Below are 14,713 nucleotides of genomic sequence, written 5' to 3'. Positions count from 1 at the left end.
TCCATGATTTGCGCTCCCCTCAGTGTTGACTGTAGTGTGACACCACAGTCAACACTGAGGAGAGTGCAAATCATGGACAGCATGTACCATGATGCAAAGGGGAAACGTTTCTAGGATGTGATGTAGGATCCGTCCATACCCTTTTTCCTGCCCAAACTTATTTTCATGACTTCCTATTCCATTTATCACACATTCCTAATGTTCCTTTTTGTAAAAATTGTATTCTGGCTCATTGATTACACTTTATCCGGCCCGAGCTGGACTGTGCGGCTGGAGCCAGAAGTTACTGTTGGAGCCGGAGAGTACGGTCGGGTGCGGAGAGTACAGTCCAGGTGGGGAGATTCGCCTCAACTGCGGACGTAAAGATACGACTCGTAAATGACCTCTGTGAATACCAAAAGTCGTAAAGTTAGACTTTTGTCTCAGATTGCCTTTGTGAAGTCATTTGTGTAACAATTGTGTTCTAAATCTGCTGCATGTTTTCCATTTTATCACCTTAGCTCAATGGCAGAACCCCTGCAAAAAACCCACCTATAGAAACTTGGATTCACTCAGTCTGGTCACTCACTTTGTGCAGTTCTGGGTGGAATCCACTGTTTACCAACGAACACTGTTCAGGACTATTCTCTTCTTTTTTGTTAATGTGAAATAACATTTTTAATATTTGATATTTTTAAGCTGTGCCCTGAATGAAGCTTCTCACAAAGCTTAAATATACAGACTAAAACTATGATTTAAATATGAACACTTTTTGGGTAAGACAATACATTAATATTTTAATATCATTGATGGACAACTTGTGATTCCATTGCCTCCCGAATTAACTTGTTCCTAAAATGGCTCTGGCACTGGAGGAGCACAAAAGGTAAAGCCTTGTTGTAAAAAATCCCCAAATCTCCCAAAACAACCATTCTGAAGTGCAGTTCATGTGCCTCTAATTGATCTCAAATTGATCTTAGAGTTTTGATGGGGATTCTCTAGTGCAAAAGAAATGAAACTCCCCCTGTAAAACTGGACGAGGAGCTCCTGAAATTTTCTTAGGGCTAGTGGCCTCTCTGAGGTATTCTTTGGAATGGAGGCCCCCACAAAGTGTGGATATATTTTTATATTGCTGGCCCCTATTTATGACTCTGTTGATCTGTTTAACTTTGAACATTTGATCACAATCACTAATTCTGTAGCTAATATTCAAATAGTTGCACTGTATTGTATTATAGTATTTGTATCATCCTTACTACTCTTAAACGGGGCTCTGAAGCACATATTCACATAGATGCTACATCGTGAGGGTGTGTCATTAGAAGTAATGCAGGGACTCTGCACAAACACAGAACTAAGCGCAGGAATACAGGACCTCAGTGTATAGGGGCTAAGCCTTCCTACCGCCTCAGTGCCCACAATCCCAGGACCGACTAGCTATAGTGTCTCACTCACATTCCTAAACCATCACGAAGATGCAAATGATTAGACACCCCAGAACATAACACTCCCGACTCTCTCAGGAATCGCGGTAACAAGACATACCCTTTCGCTCACTCACTAGTACTTGTCCACAATAAGAATTGACAGAGACACTGGAATCGTTTGAAATGTTTATTTTAACTATCATGCTCTAGAACGCTGTATACGAGCCACTACCAGCAGCAAAATGCATAAACCTAAACCAGTTAGCATTGTAGCACGTCCGTATATTATAAAGAAAGATGTCATCTTAGAAAGACAATGGATAGAGGACTATATGGCTTAACTACTCTCCCATTGGCAAGAAGAAGTATTATTGTTAAATAGAAGATCTCTGGACTTTGTCAGCAGACCCCATACCTTAGTGCCTAGATGGTTTATCTACATCATAGGAACCACATGGATCTTCTCCCTGGAAAGGTCCCTCTCCAAGTGTGTGTTAAACCAACACGCATCCCCATAATATCAAAAGCACAAGTTTTCCAGCAGCTGTGTTAGCAGGTTTTGTCTAGTTGCTAAGGACTGACCAGAACAGAATAACAAAGATCATTGTTTATCAACCTTTTAAGTTCAAAAAGATTTTATTAGGTAGAGAAGTAGGCATAAAAAGAAATTAAAAGAGAGGGGAAGAGGGGGAAAAGGGTTGACAATAAGGGGGAAAAGTATAATAAAAATAAAAAAAAAATACAAATACAAATACATTCGCAAGTACAGTAAATATAATGATACATAATAGTCATGAATAAGAAAAAGGCGGAAGTTGATCTAGGCTTAAAAGTGATTACCGGATTAACAAAATGCAAAAAGGAGAGAATGAGTACATATGGAAATTTAACAATGAGGGAATGATAAGGCAATCAAGGGGGTTTGAGAACTTCTTGCTGGGCAAGTAAAGGACAATGGGAGGTAGTAGAACATCTGTTCAGGTATAGAACAACAGGAAGCCATAGAGCCGTTCTCTTCGTAGCTAGCTGGGGGGGGAAAACAAAGGTAGTGTCCAGTCTGTGATTATGACAAACATTATTCCACCATGCTTGGAAGGAAAGGTTAGATGAGGATTTCCAATGGGTGGTAATCTGCTGAAACGCAACAGCCAGCAATAGATCTACAATACGTATATCAAACTGAAATATGTCCCAGCAAGGTGAAAGGCTGCCTAGAAAAATGTGAGCACGGGAGAAAGGAATGCATATTTGAAATATTACATTGATTTGAGCCCACACCTTAAGCCAAAAAGCGTGAACAGAGGGACATAAGAAGAGCATGTGGAACAGGGTAGCGGATGGAGCGGAGCATGACCAACATATATCTTGGGTGGAAGGGAACCTCCTATGAAGGGCAGAGGGGGTAAGGAGTAAGCAACCTTGCTCATGGTTATGTTATGTTATGTTATATTCAATTTGTAGAGCGCACGGCTACTTGGGAGTGTCCCGGCGCTAGCTTCCAAAAAAGAGAAATGCCCGCACAACTGATTAAAAAAGTAGAGTTTTAAATTTCTTCCTAAACAACAGTGGATCTTGAATACTCCTTAAGGCCAAAGGCAACAGGCTCCAGGCCAGACCAGCCCTGAGCACAAAGGAATTGCCTCCCAGACGCTGGCGTTCAAACTTCGGGGTCTGCATCAACAGTAGAGCAGAGGACCGAAGCTGTCTCCCTGGCACATAAAAGGAAAATCTCTTCTGCAGGTAATTGGGTCCTGTGCCATACAGGGCCCGATGTGCTATGGTCAGCATTTTAAATTTCAGGCGCGATTCCACTGGAAGCCAGTGCAGGGCGCGCAGATGTGGCCCAACACTGTCCCTGGGAGACAGGCCCACGAGAAGTCTAACTGCAGAGTTTTGGACCACTTGTACATTTTTTTACCAGGGACCCCGTACCACCGACCAAAAGGGCATTGGCGTAGTCCAGACGAGATAGAATTAACGCACGGACCACTGTCTCTCTGGAAGTGCTAGGCAAGAAAGGGAGAAGCTTCCTCAGACTCGTAAGCAAGCCAAAGCAGGTTCCGGATAGTTTCTTCACATGCGTTATAAACTTCAAATGTTCGTCAAACCAGACGCCAATATTTTTAACGGCTCCAGTAATTTCAGAGGGACGTGGGAAGCCTGGAGTCCAAAACCTATCTATGAAGTCCGAGGGAAAGGAGCCAAACAGCAGAACCTCGGACTTACCCTCATTATATTTCAGCTGGGCCATGGCCAACCAGTGAAAAACTGAAGATAGGCAGTGTTGAGCCATCTCCACGGCGACCTCCTCCTTGGGCCAAGTAAACAGCAGCTGTGTATCATCAGCGTATGCCATAAGCTTAGCCCCCAGTGACTCTGCCAGAGCCACCAGCGGAGTCACATAGATATTAAACAAAAGGGGGCTAAGTGAAGAACCCTGCGGTACGGGAGTTCAGACTAACCTACAGGAACAGACAGAGAAGGCACAAAGCAGACGGTTCTCATGTGAAAGGCATAAACAGAGTCTTGTAAAATAAAGTCATGCAGTAATGTGCGCAAAAGCAGCACCATGTCAGCAGAGCTCATGCTAACTTAGCGATGTCGACAATGACCCTATAAGCCATATGACATCCTCCCCTTGGCCAGGTCATAACATATAAATAAAAAAACTTAAACACAGTCCAAAGATAAGCACAGTCTAGTAACGCTTGAGAGAAAAAGAGAAAAAAAAACAATTTGGAAAATTTTGGAAGAAAAAAAATCTTTTTGTTGAAAATGTGACTATTGTGGATTAGGAAAATCCATCAAATTTCATTAATTTAAGAATGCAATTTGTTCCAAAAGGTCAAGCCTATCTTTCGTAGCAATCAGGGAAGCCATGCAGTCAAGTTGTCTGAAGGAACACACGTGTTCCGCATAATCCGATGCCTCCAAGGCAACTTGCTTGATATTCAATGAAACTCCCTTGCAAGAGGTACTGTGCAGCCTCACAGGTATTCCACTCAGGCAACACTCCAAGAGCAGCTGCATGCATTAAACAGCCATTTCCAGAACAGGCCTGGTTATGGGCCAGTAATGGACCCACCAACAGATCATAATCCGGGTCAGCGTATGACATATTGGAGAGGCATAAATCCAGGCTCAATAGAAAGGGCACCACCGGCAGTAGAACACAGGTTGCACACAAGTGAAGTAGGCAAAGCGAAAAGTTAGTCCAAAACTTACACCAAGCATTGCTAATGGCAAGCATCCAAAAAGTTGTTGCATTCGGTCACGGTACAGTTGCAATTGGCCGGGTCTGTGCAGTACCACAAGAGGGGCAGCTATTGCGTAACAGGAGCAGAAATATCAGCACACCAGCCCCTTGCGCTAGTCTTAAGGGAAGCCTCTGAAGGCGCTGGAAAAAATAGAATGGATAAAGGCTGGTATTACTCCAAAACTCGTCTGAACAGAGGTCACAAGGCCGGATCGCACAAGTTTGACAAAATGAGCAAGGCCTTCTGTGTTAGACGCATTAAATATTTGATGTATCAGTTACCCAAAATGGAGTGGGAGATTCATATTCAGGAGTGACTGAATCTCACTAGACATTCTCGCCACCTGCCATTCGAAGGTCTCTCGAGCCAAAGTGAAAGGCACTTCTTGTTGAAAAAATAGCGCTTTGAGTCTGCTTAGTTTATTGAAATCTTTTTACAAACTCGGAATGAAAGGCCAAAGAGAACTATCTACAATCCCATGCAGGGGTGGAAAAAGCACATTGCTACAACAAGTAACACGCTGTGAAACTGTTACTATATACGGGATGCCCCCCTGTAAGCCATAGCAGTCGTGGTTATTCAAAATAGGATAACTGCCATGTGAAAGTAATGTGAATGTGGGAATTATTGCTGGGACAGGCGTATCTTTAAAAAAACAAGCCAGTTTAGCAGCGGACATGTTGCAAGAGCTGTGCAATTTAACTTGTTTTTTTGTCGACAATGTCGACATTTACCCTATTGGCCATATGAAAGAAGTGTGTCGTCTTTTATTTAAATCTATATGGGAAGTGCTTCCATGTCATGCATGGAGACCACTGTGGTGCTGCTATTGTGTTATGTGGCACAACACTTTGCCTGTGATAGATGAAAATGTGGGAGAGATAGATGCACAGTGTTAGAAATGGGGGTCTCTAGTTGGCTAGGGTATGCACATTTGTCCTTCTAGTCAGGATAAGGGAGTTACACAAAAAAAAAAACTGCCACCCCCTTTGTAGCTTGGCACAAGCAGTCTGGCTTATCATAGAGGCAGTGTGTAATGCGTTTGCACATAACCAACAGTAACACAGTGAAAGCACTACAAAAGGAAGCCACACCAGTTTAGAAAAATATCTATTATTTTTATATACGTAATACAAGACCAAACACTATAAAAATCCACAAACAGTACTTAGAAATCTTCAGCCATCAAAATAGACTTGAAATATAGTACCTTGAAGTCGATAGCTCCATCTGGGGATCGGTGCAGGAGTCATCGGGCCCTTGAAGTCACACCCACTGTAGATGGAACTCCTCGTGGTTGAAGTCAGGAGCGCTGGCGTCGGCAGGTGTGGGCTGCGGTGCAAACTGCAGCGGTGCAGCATGGGGTGCCCTCAGGTAGTGGTGTAGGTAGTGGCTCGGTGATGGTCACCCAGCGGCTTTGGTGAGACCAGGGCTGCGGTGCAAAGTGATGCGGTGCTCATCACCTTGCTGGCAGGTCATGGTGCAAGCAGCAGCATCATCGTCGTTGCTGAAGCACTGTCATCGGCTGCCTAACTGGGGTCGATGGCACCGGCGTCGGTGGGCCAAGGCTGCAGTACGGGATGAGGATGATGCATCGTGTAACTTACGAGCAGTGCCCTTGAACCACGGTGCATGCAGCAGCATCTATGTCAATGTGGAACTGTGGCCTCGGGGATGCCAAGGTGACGGTGTGAAGCCAGCCTTTGCGGAGTGCGATGCCCATAGGCCGTGGTGCAAGCAGCGGCTCAGTGGCGGCATCAGGTGGAGTCATCAGTGAGACAAGGGTTGCGGTGCGGTGTGCAGCAGTGCCCTCTGTGATGCCTTCAGGACACCGAGTTGGCAGCAACGTCGTAAACGTTGCTTTTTCTTCTGTTGCAGCAAAAAACAAACAGTTCCCAGTGCTGACGGAAGAAGAACTTGAAGTCTTTGCTGTTCCTGCGACTTCTTGAACAGGGGGCACGCTCTACCTCGAGCCCTTGGAGAATCTCACAAAAAGAAATTGGAGAAAGTTCAGTCCAGCCCTTTCACTGCCCAAGACAGAAGCAGCACAGCAGGCCAACATAGCAAAGCACACAGCAAAGTTGTAATCCCTCCTCACAGGTCCTCCAGCTCTTCTTATTGGCAGTCTTCTTGGTTCCAAAAGAGTTCTAAAATGTTAGGGGTTTGGGCTCCAATATTTATACTCCAAATACCTTAGTCCTCTCAGGCAGAGAGTGTCTATGCTTAGTCCAAACCAATTTGGTCTTGTCTGGCCCAGCTTCCCAGCAGGAGGCGGAGACAGCAATTCCCAAGGCAGACTGGGCCTATTCAGGTGCAAGGAAAATCTCCTCCCACCACTCTAAATGCAGACCGGTCCTATTCAGGTGCTAGTAAAAACTCCTCCCACTACTCTGAATTCAGTTCAGGTCTTTTCAGCCCAGGCGTGAATCATCCAGACGCTCTGTAACCACTGTACATCCCAAGCCCCTGGCACTCCAAAGCCAGACAGTCAATACACATCCTTGCAGAGGTACCCAGGAAGGCTAAGCAAAAAAATACCTGCTTTCTAAAAGTGGTATTTTTAAACACAGAATGTAAAAATCACCTTTACTAAAAGATGCATCTTTAGATTCTGAGTTCAGGCCTTCTAAACTTTATTTTCCTATCTGGTCCAAATGGTAAGTTTTAATTATAAGGCGTTATAAATGAACTCCAATGCTTTCCTTTGGGTCAGATAGCCTTTCAATAGTGAAAACGAAATTGGCAGTATTTCACTATCCGGACATGCCACGCACATCAGAGCATGTCCTACCTTTCACCTACACTGCACCCTGTCCACAGGGGTACCTTGGGCCTACCTTAGGGGTGACTCACATGTAAGCAAAGGGAAGGTTAGGGCCTGGTAAGTGGGTGCACTTGCCAAGTCAACATGGCAGTTACAAACTGCATGCAGACTTTGCAGTGGCAGTTCTGAGTTTCCTTTACAGTGATACTTCTGAGGGTGGTACAATCAGGCCCACTAGTAGCATTTGATCTACAGGCCCTGGCACACTCAGTGCACTTTACTAAGGGCTTACCAGTAAATCAAATATTCCAATTATGGAAACACCAATCCATAATACAATTTACCCAGAGAGCATATGCACTTTAGCACTGAATAGCAGCGGTAAAGTTCCCAGAGCCATAAAACCAACAACAGCAGGTCATGAAAAAATAGGAGGAAAAAGCAAACTGTTTGGGGATTACCCTGCAAAAAGGGCCATTTCCAACACACAGTTTTATAATTTGTGTTATGTAAGCAGCTCTGTAACTCTGCAGGGCACTTTATTGTGTTGATAGTTTATCTTTTATGTTCTTGATTCAATGTTCTATGTTTGTTTTGGCAGGAACTCATCCACTCAGTGATCTTAGGGATCAATGGCCAGATGCATCAAAAAAATGTTTTGTTATTCCTTAATTGCATATCTTTGCGGTTCGTAATTAGGGAATCGCAAAACGGCATGCAAAACGGTAGGGCCCCATTTAAACTTAGGTGGATGCTTGCTCCTACTAGGATTAGAACTGGGCAAAGTTTGTGAAGTTCCACTACAAGGAACTCCACAAAGTGACAAAAAAACTTTGCAGTACTCCACAGAGTTCTGCAAGCGGCAGAGTGAGGAAAGTCGTGCTGCTCGCGCTGATTTTTAGGGGCAGGCGTTTGTTCCATGCTGTAAAATCAGTGCAAACGGCAAAACGTGCAGCTCAAGAAGTCACAGCTTCTTTCTTCTGCTCGAGTAGTTGTTCTACTTGAGCGGCAGCTTCCTCAGTGCGAGCGGCAGGTTTATCTTGTGAGCGGCTGTGCCCTGCCATGCCCACCCCCGTTGAGAAATCTTGCCAGGAGGAGGTCTACAATTTGATTTTTATTGCTGGCCAACTTCTTGTTGGCGAGCCATGAAAGAGGAAATACTCCACTCCTTGCCGCTACGAGGAGCTTTTCTGAGAGTGCAGGGTGGGAAAAACTCCAGAGCCCACCTCCCAGGCCTATCTGGGATGTTTCTCTATTTCCAGGACCCCGAACTAGACGGCCCAACCTCACTTAGCTCAGAGTACTAAAAGGAGTCCTTCTATTACTTCTGCCTGAGGCCATGTGCCACCTTCTTTCAGGCTGTGCCAATAGATCTGGCACTAACTGCCAGCCTCTTCACTGTGCCAATGCATATTTAGTTTTATCACGTTTTTTGCAAAACTTATTTGATGAGGGAAATGAGGGGCCCTTGTCAATCAAGCAAAACACATTGGCTAAAAGCAAAAACAATTTTAGTCTCAAAATGCACACATTATCCAAGTTTTTCCCGGTAATGGGGGGGCATTACTTTCTGTGTGGATATGCTCCTTGTGCATGGACAGAATGCCGTTGAAGCATTCTCCCCAGCCCGGGCGCATGCAAATGAATATGCCCACAGGGAGCTCTGTAACAGATGTCTTTATTCCTCAGAGTACAATCACACACTGTACTCTGATTATATCACAACTGTTAATAACCACACCTTAACACCTCTCAGCAAGTTACGTAATTACTCTGTAGGTCCTATTGCACAGTCTCAGGACACTACAGCTGTCACTCACAGTGAAGTTAGCCTGTGAATGAAGTGGGCTGACCCATTGCCCTATGATTTAGACTGTAGTTGGCGGAAGAACCATATGAATGACACAAAAACAGACCAATGGATTTAGAGGGCTGGTTGAAAGCCCCAATAACCAAGTATGTGTATTATTATTTTTTTTGGACCTATAAAGTGCAAACAATTACCCAAAGGTGTCTAGTCACTAGCACTGTTGAAGAGAAAAGAAGAGAGCCCAGATAATCCTTACTTTGGGAAGAGCCTGGTTTTTAAGGCTTTTCTGACATTGAATAAGTTATGAATGGATCTAATGTAGGATGGTAGGCTATTCCGTTCCTTGGCTGTGGTGTTGACAAAGCTTCTGCCTCTCCAGCTGGTAAGTTTATATCTCTGGACCACCAGTTGGCCGGAATCACTGGACCTAAGGTTTCTACTTGGAAGATACCACTTGAAGGACTTTTGCTAAACCTCTGAGCCAACCCAATGGAGGGCCTTGTGGGACAGGCAGAGGGCTTTGAATATAATCCTTTGTCTCATGGGAAGCCAGTGAAGTTATTTGATGGCAGAGGCAGCGGATTTGAGTTTAGTTAGAGCTCTAACTGTCACATTTTGTAGTACCTGAAGTTTATTGAGATGATGTTCCTGCATATTGAGATTTAAGACATTACAATAGTCTATTTTGGATAAATACTAGAGCCGAGATAACTGTCCTCTGGGCATCGTTTGAAATAAAAGGAAATACCTTTTTGACCCCATACAGAATAAGGAAGGCAGAAGAGGTGACTGCCTTAACCTGAGGCCCAAGAGTCAGTTTGGTGTCCACAACCACACCCAGATTTCTGACCTTATTCACTGGTGTGGGGAGGGTACCCATCTCTTGAGGCCACCAGGATGAGGCCCATAGAGTCGGGTTCTTCCCAAACAAGATTACTTCATTTCCCCCTGAATTGATCTTTAGGCAATTTTTGCTCATCTAATGGCCAATTGCTACCATGTAATTATTACAGTTAAGGCCAATATGATTATTGGTTGAAGAAATGGCAATCACAATTTGAGTATCATGTGCGTGTAAAGTCAATTTCAGGATAAAAAATATAAACAAGGCTGCCAGGGGTTTAACATACACGTTGAACAACGTGGAGTTTACATATCATTTTAATAAAATCGAAGGGCCTTGGCTAATGCCACACTTAAAAATGTAATTATTGTACCGAGTGAAGCTATTATTAAAGACATTACTACAATGAATTCTATAAACAGATGTCTGCAGCAACATCATGAGAAAGTTCCCACAAACTCTTGCTAGGGTGTGTGACGAAAATAAAATGGATGCATTCTGCGCCTTTAACGGGCAGCGTGAAAACATCAAACCGCGCTAAGCAGGGACTTCTGAAATGCGGCTCCTTGGCTTCCTACCAGACTGGTTGGAATTAATGTCTCAGTGTTGACTCACTTGAACACCCCGGCAGCGAGATTAAATTAGCCTGCTCGATTGACTGCTTTTCTACTTAAAGAACACTGATTTTTTCTAAACCCCTGCTTTTATCATGATCTCAGGCAGGGAGCGGTTATTGAGACGTAAGCACAGCCAAGCCGGGCGTGTTACTGATTGATATCAAGGAAGATTCCAGCCGGCCGAACGAAGAATTAAAATCCACGGGCTTTGTTCTTCTCAGGGAGGCAACTCTGTAAGTGGATCTTCTAAATGAAATTACTGCTAACCACGGCTAAAAAGGATAAGTGCGAGGCTACGCGTTAGCATTTAAGGTGTGACACGTTAAGTGGTAGAGAGAAAGAGCTATCTTTTTGCAGGATCTCCTGATGCTCGGCATCACATGGAGCTCTGCGGGTGATATAAGGTTATGCATGTGAGGCAGTGGAGAGGCAGAGCCCAACTCTTAGAGGCACAGTCCTCTGGAAATAAAGTATGCCATCCTTAATCCTAACATTGGCTTGTCCCACCCAGATATTGACACCAAGGTGAAGGGTTGGAGTTTGGGGTTGATTTGGGGAACCCCAAATATTATTTATTTTCCCTTCGTGCATTGTATGAACTTAATTCAGTGGAATTTTACATTTCATACTTTTTCTCTTTCCGCTGTTTTCCTTTTTTTAAAACTCCTATAGCCCCTCCCATACAATTCAATTATATTCCTTGTCCTTTCCTTCTTTAAACCTTGAAATCCTTCCCTTGTCCTACCTCCTTCCCTTACGTTTCCCTTTCCCTTTTCCCTTTTCTCTTTTCCCTTTTCTCTTTTCTCTTTTCCCTTTTCCCTTTCCCTTTCCCCGCCCCTTTCCCTTTCCCTGTCCCTTTCCCTTTCCTTGTCCCTTTCCTGTCCCCCTTTCCTCCCCTTCCCCTTCCCTTCCCTTCCCCTTCCCTTCCCTTCCCTTCCCTTCCCTTCCCTTCCCTTCGCTTCCCTTCCCCTTCCCCCTTTCCCCTCCCCTTCCCCTTCCCCCTTCCCCTTCCCCCTCCCCTTCCCCTTCCCCCTTCCCCTTCCCGTCCCTTTCCTTCCCTTCCCTTCCCTTCCCTTCCCTTCCCTTCCCTTCCCTTCCCTTCCCTTCCCTTCCCTTCCCTTCCCTTCCCTCCCCATAGAGTTGTTTTAAAGCATGGGCAAAGTGGACTACTGCCCAAGGCATCTACTTTCCAGGGGCCACCTGGTAAAGTGAACCTGACAGTGAAGGTTCTCTCATAATAACCATGCTCATAAAAAACTGCTTTCCTTTCTTATTTGACAATTGAACACGGTTTACAGGAACATGGTGGCAAATGTACTATTACTTCATGCAACTCAGTGATGTAATCAAAGTTGCTGCTCGTCGTTGCATGAAAGGAAGATAAGATAGGACAATGCTATATCTTCTAAAATATGGCACTGTTGCCCTTCTTCCAAGCGATCACACACAATTTGGCTGTTTAAAGGTGTGTGGAGCAGCCTAAAATAGGTTTTGTTCCGGAAGGGTACCTTTCCAGTACAAAACACTATGCCTGAACTACCTTTAAAACGTCCCACTTTGTATGTGTGGTGTAACATGCATCATACAAGCAAACTGGGAGAAAAACAATTCTTCTACTTTATGCCTGCCTCAAGAGGGCCTATTTTTCTGGTGCAAAGCCCTGTCTACTAATGTTAGTATTTCAATTTCAATTTATTTATTTATGGTAACGGAACTCGATTGAGATCCACATAACAATTCTGTGAGAAACAACAAAATTTCATTAAAATAGATAGAAATGTCAATATAATGCTAAGAAACATTTAAAGAAATAAAACAATTTAAAACAAAACATTTCGTTTGGAGGGTTAAGCATTGCTGCGACAAAATCAAAAGCAGTAAAAAGACCCAATTGAAAGCACATTGGTTTTAACCATTTGCGCCTATATGCCATAAGGGCCGGACAAACAAAAACAACATGGTACATATCCTGGAGATTAGAATTACAAAAATCACAAATATCTGAACCACCATACCATTTGGACAAAAGACAGTTCAGAGGGAGTAAATTATGCCTTAGCAAAAGGATAAATCGCCTAACTCCATGTGGGAGATTCCAACATAAGTATGGCTGGGTTTTTTTTATTTCACAAAATTTACCAATAGAGAGCATTCCTCTCTTTACTTTACTTGTCCTACTATCTAATCTGAAACTCAGTTCCCAAGATGCAGTCTTTAAAGATAACTTTAATTGGGCTGTAGATAATAAAAAGAGGGTTTGTTCATCTAACTGTAATAAAGTGACAGCCTGTCGAAAATTCCTTACAATTGAAGAATAGGCATTAAAGGAACCCAACAGCTCATTTTTTATTAGGTACCTTAATGTACCAGGCATTCCTCCAGCTATATTAAAAACCCAACGTACCACACTTGCAGCTGCCTGAGGCCTGGAGCTACGCAGGCCAAATTCTAGTCTTAATGAAGACGTAGAATTTGCAGTATTTACAGAAGCTAAATTACGTAGTATTTTTCCTTCGGTAGAGTCCAAAAAATTCCAGCATGCCATGTCCACTATTTCTAGTCCGTAGAATAGGGATGCGGGGATTTTTGCTCGGAAGACCTCGAGCAGTATGGAAAAGTGCCTTCTACCTGTCGCCTTGTAAAGTGAGATAAGACTCTTCCCTTGAGCAAGAGCTTTCCTGCTATTGTTCTCAGTGTGGGTTTTTTCATTTAAATTACTCGTCACTATCTTTCCAAGAAAGGGATAGGATTTGACTACTTCTAGTCTTTCACCCCCAACGGACCAATAATAATTTTCATATTTGGATTTTCTCTTTCCCCGAAAGCACATTATTTTGCTTTTTAAAATATTTATTTTTAGAAAATGAGCCTCGGCGTAGAAGAACAGAGCTTGTAAGCGGCCATTCAAGCCTTTTGGGGTAAGGTCCAAAATTAAAATATCATCTGCGTACATTAAGCACGCTATTGGAGATCTCCCCAAAATGGGTGCAATACCATTACTAGATGATAATAGAGCCTTGGGGAGGTCAGCAATATATAAAGAAAATAACAGGGGAGCCAATAGGCAGCCCTGTTTAAGTCCATTATTTGTGTGTATGACCCTGGATAGTCCTCTCTCGCCACCCATTAATACTCTGCACCAAGTGTCTGTATGTAGTGCAATAACTAATTTTAATAAGCTGGGGGGCATCCCTAATTTAATTAACTTATTCCACAGTAAAGATCTATCCACCTTATCAAAGGCCGTAGAGAAGTCAATGAATGCCCCATATATACCTCCTCTCCGAACTGTGACATATTTTTCAACCAGGATTTGAAGAGCAGTAAGGTTATCTAAAGTACCATGTTGTTTCCTAAATCCAGTCTGCTCTAATGGAAGTATTGCGGACACAGACAACCAGTCATTTAAAGAATTCATTAAACATTTAGTAAAAACTTTGCCTATGGCATCTAAGAGGGCTGTTTGTCTATAATTTTGGGGTAGATCTCTATCCCCCTTTTTGTAGAGAGGGATTAACAAACTCCCTTTCCAAGAATACGGAACGATGCCATTGGTATAACAAACTTTAAAGACTGGATAAAGGGTTTTCCCCCATAAGGTACTATGTAATTTTAATACTGAGATCAAGATTTCATCTGGGCCTAATGCGCCGGAAGATCGCAGAGCTTTAATAGCAGCAACGATTTCCAATTCAGAGGGAGAATCATATGGAAACACGTCTTCCTGCAGCTTACCGAAATCAAACTGCTCACCATTATTGCTATAAAGATGCTGGATAAAATCAACCCAAGTCTGCTCATTAATAGATATCGGAGAGGGTCTGGATCTTACCCCACATCCCTCCCCAATTAATGACCAGAAGGTCTTTGAATGCCCACTCTTAGATGCCTCCCGTAGTTTAATCCAAAGAGCATCTTCTTTCTCACGTTTTACTCTAACCTTCATCCTTTTTCTCCTTCTTCTTAAAAGGGATATTCTTTGTCTACGTTCAGGGATAAAGGAGAGATATTGGGC

The sequence above is a fragment of the Lissotriton helveticus genome, chromosome 8 (assembly GCF_964261635.1).
Source record: "Lissotriton helveticus chromosome 8, aLisHel1.1, whole genome shotgun sequence".
In the NCBI taxonomy this organism is placed as follows: Eukaryota; Metazoa; Chordata; class Amphibia; order Caudata; family Salamandridae; genus Lissotriton; species Lissotriton helveticus.
The sequence above is the reverse complement of the archived record's forward strand: the minus strand, read 5'-3'. Positions refer to the sequence as shown.